Here is a 10,214-nt window from a genome sequence, read left to right on the forward strand (position 1 = left end):
AGAACTTCACAGTTTTTTTTTATTCTATTTAATTTAATCTTAACAATTGTTAATAATAATAAAAACAGTAATTACTTGCAAAAGTATAATGTCACTCCATTACCATAAACCATTTATTGTACTGAATAGGAACGACGAGAAAAAAAAAAGACTTAGGAAAATAAAATAGAACCTTAAAAATCCACTTTAATAAAAACTGCAACAAAATAATCACAAAGACTACATGTACATTTGTACATGTAAGACTTAAAGGAACTGGAAACATTTGCTAAAATCAAAGACCATGATTCCCACTTGTGTATTCCAACATGTGCATGAAATAATAAATCTCAGAAGTATGGACTCAATTGGTCATTGAAGTTGCAAGGAAATAAATCAACGAAAAAACACCCATGTTGCACAAATGCATGCTTTCAGATGCCTGAAAAAGGCTTCATTCCTGAACTGTTTCTCAGATTCAAAAATTTTAGTGAGTCATAACTTTCTTTTCAAAAATATGTTTCTGTGAGGGAGTCGTTTCTCACCATGTTTTCGCTATCAACATCTCCCCGGTGCTTGTTAAAAAAGTGTGCATTTTAGTAATAACCAAACATGTCCAGTGCTATTTAAAAGAAACTAAACTCTACAACATTTAAAACACAATTTATATGGTTCTGCTTTACAAATCTGATTTTTTGCTTTTTTAAAGGGAAGGTACACGTTTGGTAATTACTCAAGACAAACACTAACTTAAAAACTGACTTGGTAACGAGCATTAGAGAGCTGTTGATAGTATAAAACATTGTGGGAAACGACTCCCTCTGAAGTAACGTAGTTTTTGAGAAAAAGGTAATTTCTCTCTAAAATAACAAAAGACTTCTAGCCAGAAGTCTTTTATTCTTATCTGAAAGCACACAAATTCGTCCAACAAGGGTGTTTTTTCTTTGATCAATTTCTCGCAACTTCATTGACCAATTGTGCCCAAATTTTCACAGGCTTGTTATTTTATGGTTATAAAGGGATACACCAAGTGCGAAGACTGTCTTTGACATTTACCAAATGTGCACCTTCCCTTTAAACAAATTACATTTGAGTTGTTTAGCAATGCTTCAGATACGGATATGTCAACACTTTATGTGTTCATGTAATGCGTAAATGTTGCTTCGGTGTTTTTCATGCATGTTGACAAGAGATGCTGGAGCTCATACACATGTATGTTTGTCCAGAATGGATACTGTTTTGCTGATTTAGTTGTAATGTTGCCCTGGATTCAAAACATTTTCCCTGGTATTGCTTGTATTCATATGCAAGCAGTTGTGGTTTACAAACAGTTCCATGTGGTTAATGAACATTGTGCATTCAAACCCATATCAAATACTTGTGCAGTAAATGTATGTACGTACATGTAATGTGCCTTGGAATAGGCCTCTGGAATTTGTTATTTCCCATCTGAACTTCTTCCTCCTTATTAGAACACCACTCTTAAAGTTACATTGTGCACTCACTTGTACATTAGTATAATTGTACAAGTACAATTGCGTTGAGCAACATAATGTAGTGTGCTTCTTAACATTTCAAATTATTTCTGTTTGTTTGCATCAAGGTGTTGAATCTTGGTCGCAGATTGATTTTGTAATAAGAATGATTGTGAACATTAAAACTGTGGCCCAATATTATAACTTGAATTCAGCACTGACCCTTCATACCAACTACATAAGATTTTCACTTTCAACATAATCACTTAACTACATACAGTTGTTGTTTTCATTATACATGTGTACACCTGTCAGCCTACACTTAGGCTGGACATTTTGTAACTCAATAACCATCATTCTATTACCAGACACAACAAATTACAAAAAACACAATTGAACTTTGCAAAATGTGTTTTGGCATCATTTGTTACTGTGGAATACATACTATGAAAGATTGTATTCCTACCAAAATGTTCATTTCTTTGTGAGTTGACTGAATTTGCTTATCTGCTCAGGTTGGTTGAAATGGTTCAATGAAATGCTTTTTTTTCCACTTAAAAACAATTACAATTTGTATGTCAAAAATGTTATCACTCTTTCTGAAATTTATGAGAATATAAAATTGAAGATATTTTTGAAAAACTTCCACATTGTTCTCTCTTGTCAATAATGCATTAATCATCATTTTCTACTTCACTAGCCAAAACATCATATTTATAGCAAAACTTTATTTTACAAACCAATGCGTAAAAGAAACACCATAGTTTCAGTGGATTATTTAAACAAATGTTTCCTTTAAGAAACACTTATTGCATTATGAGATTATTGTCAAGCTATTATAACCATTCTCATTGATGAAGTATTAGTTCTATCATGGTTTGCTTTGCCCAATAACCAAAATATCAACATCCAAATTTACAAATACATCGATAAAGTTTAACTGCATTTTTTTTTTTTGCACTGTTCCCCTAAAATAAAAAACTGGTTCATAAAATTAATCTTGGGGTTGTTCCTGAAAAAAGTGTTGAATCCTGAACCCAAGTGGTGAAGTACAATAATGTTTCTTTCATTGTCTTGTTTTGTTGTCATGATAGCATATCTGGTGAGTGAAATGATATTTTCACAATATGATATTATTATTTATTAGTTTCATGTTGTCAAATGCTTATTTCAGCTTGAATGTTATTCTGGTCCAGCATAATGTTTGTTGATGTCTTTACTCATGCTGATAGATTTGAACTGAATTGTTTGTAGCCACAACCAGATCACCAGCTGGTGTGAATGTGAGACCATAGGGAGCAGCACAATCCTTGATGATACATCCAATGTACTTGCCATCAGGACTGTAATGATGGATTTCACCTGGTGATGAGTATGGTCCTCTCCATACAGCAACATAGATGCTCCCATCCTTGTCACAACACACACCATAAGGCCTCCCTAGACTGATTGATATCTACTGAGAATACCATTTCACCATTGTAGGTTACTGATACTAACTTCCTGGTCTCCCAGTTGGTGTAAATGAGTTGCTGTTTGTAGGTAGTCAAGTATTCATCAATCCCTGGAGCAGACAGTCTTCTGATGAGGGATCCATCTGGTTTGTGTAGAGAGATCTTTGCCTTGTCTTTATGACCCACTGCTATCAGATTGTTGTCATCCACTGCAATACGTGATGGTTTACTGCCTGGATTGAACTGATGGAGGAGCTGATAATTCCTATTGAAGATCTTGACTGCTCCTCTATCTAGAACAATGAGCTCATCATTCTTATTCACAGTCACTATGCTTGGTCCTGTAAGTCCTTGGATTGATAGTTCTTGTGAGACATTATAGGATTGAGGGTTGCTCTCTGCTGGTATTGTAATCAAGCTGGTATTAATCCCAAAGTGACACAACAATATCACTATTAGAGTATGCAGCAACATCCCTTGCACAAATCTCCACCATCTGTTGTGTCATGTTCTTGTAATTATTCATTTCTGTTTTTAATGTCCATTTGTCTTGTTTCATGGATTGAAATGTTGGCTTTCTAGCCTGAGCAGAAGTTGCTGATTCTGCTTGTTCATCTTTCAGCACCAGTCTCCCTAGTGAGTTCTGGCCTTCTTTAAAGTCCATATAACTCAACCCATCAGGTACTTTTGTTGATTTCTTCTCACTGTATTCTTTGAGGTCTTGTAAGAGTTGTTCTATGTGATGTACAATCTTGATCCGTTGATCCATGAGTTGATTTACCTCATCCTGCTTGTGCTCTGCTTTGTTTATCTCTTTGCTGTTTGTAGCTCGTGCAGTTTCCATTGTCTTGACTCTGTCTTCATAAATCTGTTCTGCTTCTTGCATCAGTTTTTGCTTCCCCTCTCTGATCCTGGCAGCCTCTTTGGCAATCTCCTCATCAGCCTTCTTGGTGATTTTCTCCTTGGTGGCAGCAAACATAGAGTCTAGTGTCTTGCGAGACGTATCTATTTCTTGAATGGCAGTGTTGAAGGTTGTGATACTCTTCCTAACTTCTGCTAGAAGTTCTGTTGCATGTTGTTTACTTTTGTCTGAAGCTTCACTCAGTTCTATTACAGGGTGCATCCTGTGGTCTTTAGCAATGCAAGTTGAACATATTAGTTTCTTGCATGTTTCACAATACATGATAAGATCCTTGCCAGTATGCTTGCTACACTTGGAAACAAACTCCTGACTGGGTACTTGTTTTCTTTGTTGCTGTTTCAGTTGGGTTTCCTGTGTTTCAATTGCTTCTATCAATGAAAGGACTGTTAAGTTTGTTTTGAGATCATCAATGCCATTTTCATTTAACAGAGTTTCTTGTCTACACACTGGACATGAAAGCCTTGTAGTAATTGGACTATTCTGTCTGAGTTGTTGAAGGCACTCAAGACAAAATGAATGAGAACACTCCAGTAGTTTGGGTTGCTTGAAGCGTCCACTGCAAATTGGACATTCAAGATGATCCTGACTTATCTTTGTTAGCACTGACTCAGCTGTTATATTTGATGCCATTTTGTTGGAAGTTGCTTTAATGATAATCTGTGAAGTAAAAGAAGAAATTGACTCATATAATGCAAGACGTGATTTCATGAACATATTACAATCCTGGGCATAAAGTTAAAGATTTTTAAATTGACTGATTTCACGTTTTGATTTGTGTTCCATGTTCTAATTTGACCAATCAAGTAGGTATTTCACACTGTCACCCTAAACTGCATGTCAATACAGTTACAGACATATCACAAGATCAAAGAAGTATAATACTTGATGCCTCTTTTGCAGGTTGCCATACTTGAGCAGGTATGTAAAGTTTGAGATGTGGGAGGGAAACCCCAATCAGGGAAAACCCATGCAATGAGGTAGGGACTGAAAACACATTCCACATGCAAGGCTTTGGGCGATGATTTGAACCAGGGTCCACAGAGGGTGAAAGACAGGGAAAGAAACCATTTGATTTCAAATATAGCATGCAGCAAAAAAAATCATAGTCCGCAAAATGATCAATACAAATAATCTTGTCTTTGGTTAAATAATAGAGAGTGCTACTTTGTTTCCTTCCATAAAGGGCGCACTTATTCCCCCCCCCCTCTCCCCAAATAGATAGACAACAGAACAACTGCCTCATGAATATTTTGTAGACCCTAAAGAATCCTTTACTGTTACTAGGCATATTTGAGAGCTAAAATAAAAACGGTACAGGAATTTTTGACCAGTTGTGACCTACAATCCCGGCCAAATCTTGTTATGCCTCCGCACCATGGCCCCCATGGCCCCTTTCAATGTTGGCTCTCCTTGCACGGTCTCAGCAAGAAAGCAACATCGACACCCCCAACAAAAACATCCTTGCTGTTTTGAATATTGTTTTAACCCTTTGGTGCACATGGTGGTCAGAGCAACGACCACAAAACACATTAAATTGGACTGTTATTAACAGTCATAACTTAAAGGCAGTGGACACTATTGCAGAGAGACCAACATACACGATTTGGGCGTAGCAAATACGATTTCGAGCCGTGATTACGACGCTACGATAATACTCAATAAAACACGCTAAACAAGCCGCCCAATATAATTTTATTAAATCGACAATACATGCAAACAACTGATGAACTATTAAGTGGAAATAAAAATTAAGAAAAATATCAAAACAATTGTAACAGAAAAGAAAAAAAAAACACTTTTAATTTTAGAACGCAGTGTTGAATAACAGCGGCGAATTCACTCGAACAATGTACGTGTCTCGATGTAATGATTGTTGTGCGCCCTCCCCCGCTGGCTGGCCGGCTGAGTGTGCATTTTTTACGCTAGTGCATTTATGCAAGATCGTACCCATTGATCTCTATTACACGATGGGGAATAGTGCACACATGCGTGGGGAATGAGGTTGTGTGTGAGCTAACGTGTCACAGTAACCTCATTCCTCATGTATCCATTATTATTGTGCCCACGCTGGCTGTACATGTACTTTATCGTAGCTTGGCAAAAAAAGTAAGAAATAATGGCGACAAAAAAAGGAGACCTTCTGAACAAAAATACCTTCAACTCGGTGGCCTGTGAGGTCTAAGCTAGACAGTTTCCATGTTTTCCTACCAGTAGTTGTAGCGTCGATGTCCAGACAATGCCCAAAATCCGGACACGTTTTTTTTTTTTTTTTTTTTTCTCTCTCTCTCTCCCAATAGCTTGTTGTTGCGTATCTGATCATTAAAACAAAAACATTTAAGTAAGGCCACCCTTTTTTATGTTACATTTAAGTAAGGCCACCCTTTTTTATGTTACATTTAAGTAAGGCCACCCTTTTTTATGTTACATTTATTTTTGAAACATAGTCAGAAGATGAGGGATCAAATCAGGTTTTTTTTTCAAGTTTTTTTTTCACTGGCCATTTGTAGCTGTTCTGTTGATGCATACAGGTAATTGTTATTTCACAACAATGCCTATAAATGAGCTAATTAGCATTGTAGAGAGTAATAGAAAGATCGGTTTAGGGAGCCCAAGCTGTAGCGCTCGCCCTTAACATTTGGGAGATGCTACTCTTTTTTTAAATTCAATGTTGGCATCTCTGCTATTGGTAATTACTCAAAATAAATATCAGCGTAAAACCTTTCTTGATTGTGAGTAATGGGGAGAGGTTGATAGTAAAAAACATTGTGAGAAACGGCTCCCGCTGAAGTAACAAAGTTTCTGAGAAAGAAGTAATTTTCCCACGAATTTGATTTTGAGACCTCAAGTTTAGAGTTTGAGGTCTCAAAATCAAGCATCTGAAAGCACACAACTTTATGTGACAAGGGTGTTTTTCTCTTTCATAGTTATCTCGCAACTCTGACGACCAATCAAGCTCAAATTTTCACAGGTTTGTTACTTTATGCATTTGTTGAGATACACCAAGTGAGAAGACTTTGACAATTACCAATAGTATCCAGTGTCTTTAAACACTGCAACCCCCATACTGTACATACCGCCCTCATCGGGTTGTTTCGAGCGATTGTTGAGTCTTCGTTTGATGTGATGGTCAACAGGGGGTGCTATTGATTTTTGTTTAGAAAAACATTGTTAAACGTGTTCTGTTTTGGGGGCTTTTTAAAAATGTATCTGTGCACCAAAGGGTTTTAACGCTGTACTCAGCAAGATATAAATGTTTATTGTCTGTGCACATTCATACTGTTTTTAAAGCCTTCTTTCCAAGTTGTTTTTATTTATTTTTTATTCACGCTGACAAATTTCAGACAATCCCGGCCATATCTCGTTTGCTCCCCTGCTTCTCAGTCCCATGCCCCCTTTCAGTGTTTTCTCTTTTGGCTCTCCTTGCACGGTCTTCGTTGCTCCCATCAACATTGAGCAGGGGGACGAGGGGAGAATGTTTATTGTAATGTAGTAAGTGGGTGGTCCAAGCATTTTGGCCGGGATTGTAGCTGGGGTTGTTGACTGGGGTTGTTTGTGGATGACCTACATATATGCCCTGAAAAATAGTTCTCTTAACCAAGAGGTGTAGAGACATTAGTTCAAAGTTGATGCTGAACCTTTGGAAATTTACACGTGAAGAGGTGTTTATATTTGAAGGGAGACTAACTCAATGAGCCTTGTGACACCCCTTTGTCAAATTGAGCAGAGGCAACAATTTCGGAGTCAATGGATAAGTTTCCTTTTACTGTAAAAAGCTCTTAGACTGCCTATTTTTTAATGCTAACATACATGTAGTTGTCTGGTGTAGCCTAGGGCCCAAATTTCTAAAAACCTGTAATCATACCATTTTGCTAAACGCAGAAAAATCCTGCTTAGCAGAAACTGTTTACCAGCCAACAGTTTATTAAGCTTTGTTGCCACTGGTGCCCTACTGGTGTTTGCTGAGCAGCATTGGGTGAGCAGCATCGGCTGGACAGTATTTTGGATTACTTAGCATATCTTGTACTGATCCCAATTCATACAGCATATACAAATATAAGTACAAAATCTTGCTGAGCACTGAAAAACCCTGCTTAGCAGAAACCGGTTACTCTTCAACATTCCGTCATTTTGAATATTATTAGTATTATTATTCATAGTAAAACCATATCACAGCATTTATAACAGAAAAGGCAATATATTAAACATTATACAAACAAAACAACAATAGAAAATCAATAAAGAAAGAGGTATGTTTTGAGAACCTTCTTAAACACATCCACTGATGGTGCAGATTTAATATAGGAGGGTTCTCATTCCACACTAAAGCTGCTGTAACAGTGAATGTATGATCTCCCGCCTTACTACGAGTCATGGTAAAAGTAAGGCGAAATGGATCTGCATTGGAGCGAGGATTTGTACGCAAAGGTCGATACAACTCAAGACATTCATTAACCCTCCCCTTCAATTGGTGCCGTTTTGAAACATGTTGATACACCAATTGAAACCATTCAAGTGAATGGTTTTGAATGGTATGATGGCTGTGCACACAGTTGGTTCCCCAATGGTGGTGCAGCTGGTACAGAATCCTATGAGGATTGTTTTAAGTGGTGCATCAAGCAAGGGCGTCGATCGCTACTGAAAAGTGGGGGGGACGGGTGAGCAAGTTTTAAAAATACCTTACATTATTTTCACTCATACCGTTACCTTTACGTTTAGATTCTGTGTTACACGTCTTCTTGCCTATTTTTTGTTTGACAAGGAGGCGAGTTACAGGGGGTGATAATTAACAATAACATCATCCGATGGAGTTTGGGAACTTGTTTCCCTCATGTAAAACCGAGATTCTATCAAATTCAAACATCGTACGCACAGTCTTTTTTAATTGTAACAACATCGCGAAAAATTATTGGGTAAAATCCTTTATGTTTTTGTTTCCTTTTTTTTCTTTTTATTTTAAGATATTTTACCTTCAAATTTACTACATTTTTTTACCGTATGTGTATCAGCTTACCCGAGCCGAAATTGCCGTCCGGCGCAATGGCTCAACTCAACCCCTCTCTTTAACACCGTTTTAAAACATTTTTATTTATAGGGCCTACGTGTATGTATTTGCTATAGCTGTCTTTATTTAATATTTATATACTGTTTTTGTGAACGATATCAGGTTGGATTCTTCACTTTAAAGGGTGGCTGCAGTGTTTTTTTTAAATAATTTATAAGATTAAACATGACTTTTTAAACCTGAAATATTTTTTAATATTTTTTTTATTAATGAGCAAGTATTTTAAAAATGGTTTTCAAGAGATTAGGGGAACCCACCCCGCCCCCAAAAGGGAGCCTTCATTTGCATAAACGTGACGTCATGTCGGTAACCCGAGCCGTCGGGCCCCCTGGCTGTGTGCATATAGAGACTTGTGCACTGTGTGGCCTGGTACCTAGGCGCGTGTAGTTAGGGACCAGACTCTTTTTGCCGACGATATGTTTGAATTCCCGGCGTGACGTTGATGGTAGGGGGGCAGTAACAATCCACATCGGGGGGGGGGGGGGGGGGGGGGGGCATGACTTATTCACTAATTACGCAAGTGAGATATGTCGGGGGAAAAACAAAACACATTTTATTTATGTTCAATACATATATCAGAAATAAAAGACAGCAAAATTAACTGTTTTATTTGAATTCACTGCAGCATCCCTTTAAGATTTTCAGAAGCAAGGTTGTGATTGGACACTCATGTTGTCTAAATTTATCTGTGCTCTTTGTCTTGGGAAATCCCTTTGACACAAAAGCCTTATCTGAACAGTGGGCAAGCCAAGTAAGACTTTGTGGACTAGCACTAGCGGTTGGTTTATATCCATTTTGCTTCTTTGACAACTGAGCCCAAACTGCTCGGAGCTGCTACTTGTGTGATTGTAAAATAAAGGTGAAACATTTTGCACGCGCGTGCACACACAAACTTCCTGATGCATCGTGTACCGAAACTTATTGTCTATTGTCTGTATTAAAGAAATGGAAATAGGCCCCAAATACCATTCTGAGTGTGGTCCATCAGAACCATGATCAGAATAAAGATGAAATTGAAGAAGATATTTCACCGTTTGTCTGCAATTCTTTTATTTGAACAAACATTGTAATAATATCAAGAAAATTATGTATATTTTATACTTTGTTGCATATTTTCTGATGACAATCAATCAAAAAGTTGGGGGGGGGGGACATCTGATATGCTGTCATTGTCCCCCCCCCCCCCAGTCTGAAAAGTGGGGGGGACATGTCGACCCCGTCCCCCACCCATCGACGCCCGTGGCTCTACTCCCTCTCCTTACGTGGTTTTCGGTGCTCCTATCAACAGTGGACGAGGGAACAGGAGACAGAATGTTTAGTGC

At 37.7% G+C, this 10,214-nt stretch overlaps 1 pseudogene; it reads right to left on the reverse strand.

Moving 5' to 3' along the window:
- Positions 1-2,394: 2,394 nt before the first annotated feature.
- On the reverse strand, positions 2,395-4,641 carry LOC117300768 (annotated as a pseudogene).
- Between the last annotated feature and the right edge of the window lie 5,573 nt (positions 4,642-10,214).

Source organism: Asterias rubens, chromosome 16, assembly GCF_902459465.1.
Source record: "Asterias rubens chromosome 16, eAstRub1.3, whole genome shotgun sequence".
Lineage (NCBI taxonomy): Eukaryota > Metazoa > Echinodermata > Asteroidea > Forcipulatida > Asteriidae > Asterias > Asterias rubens.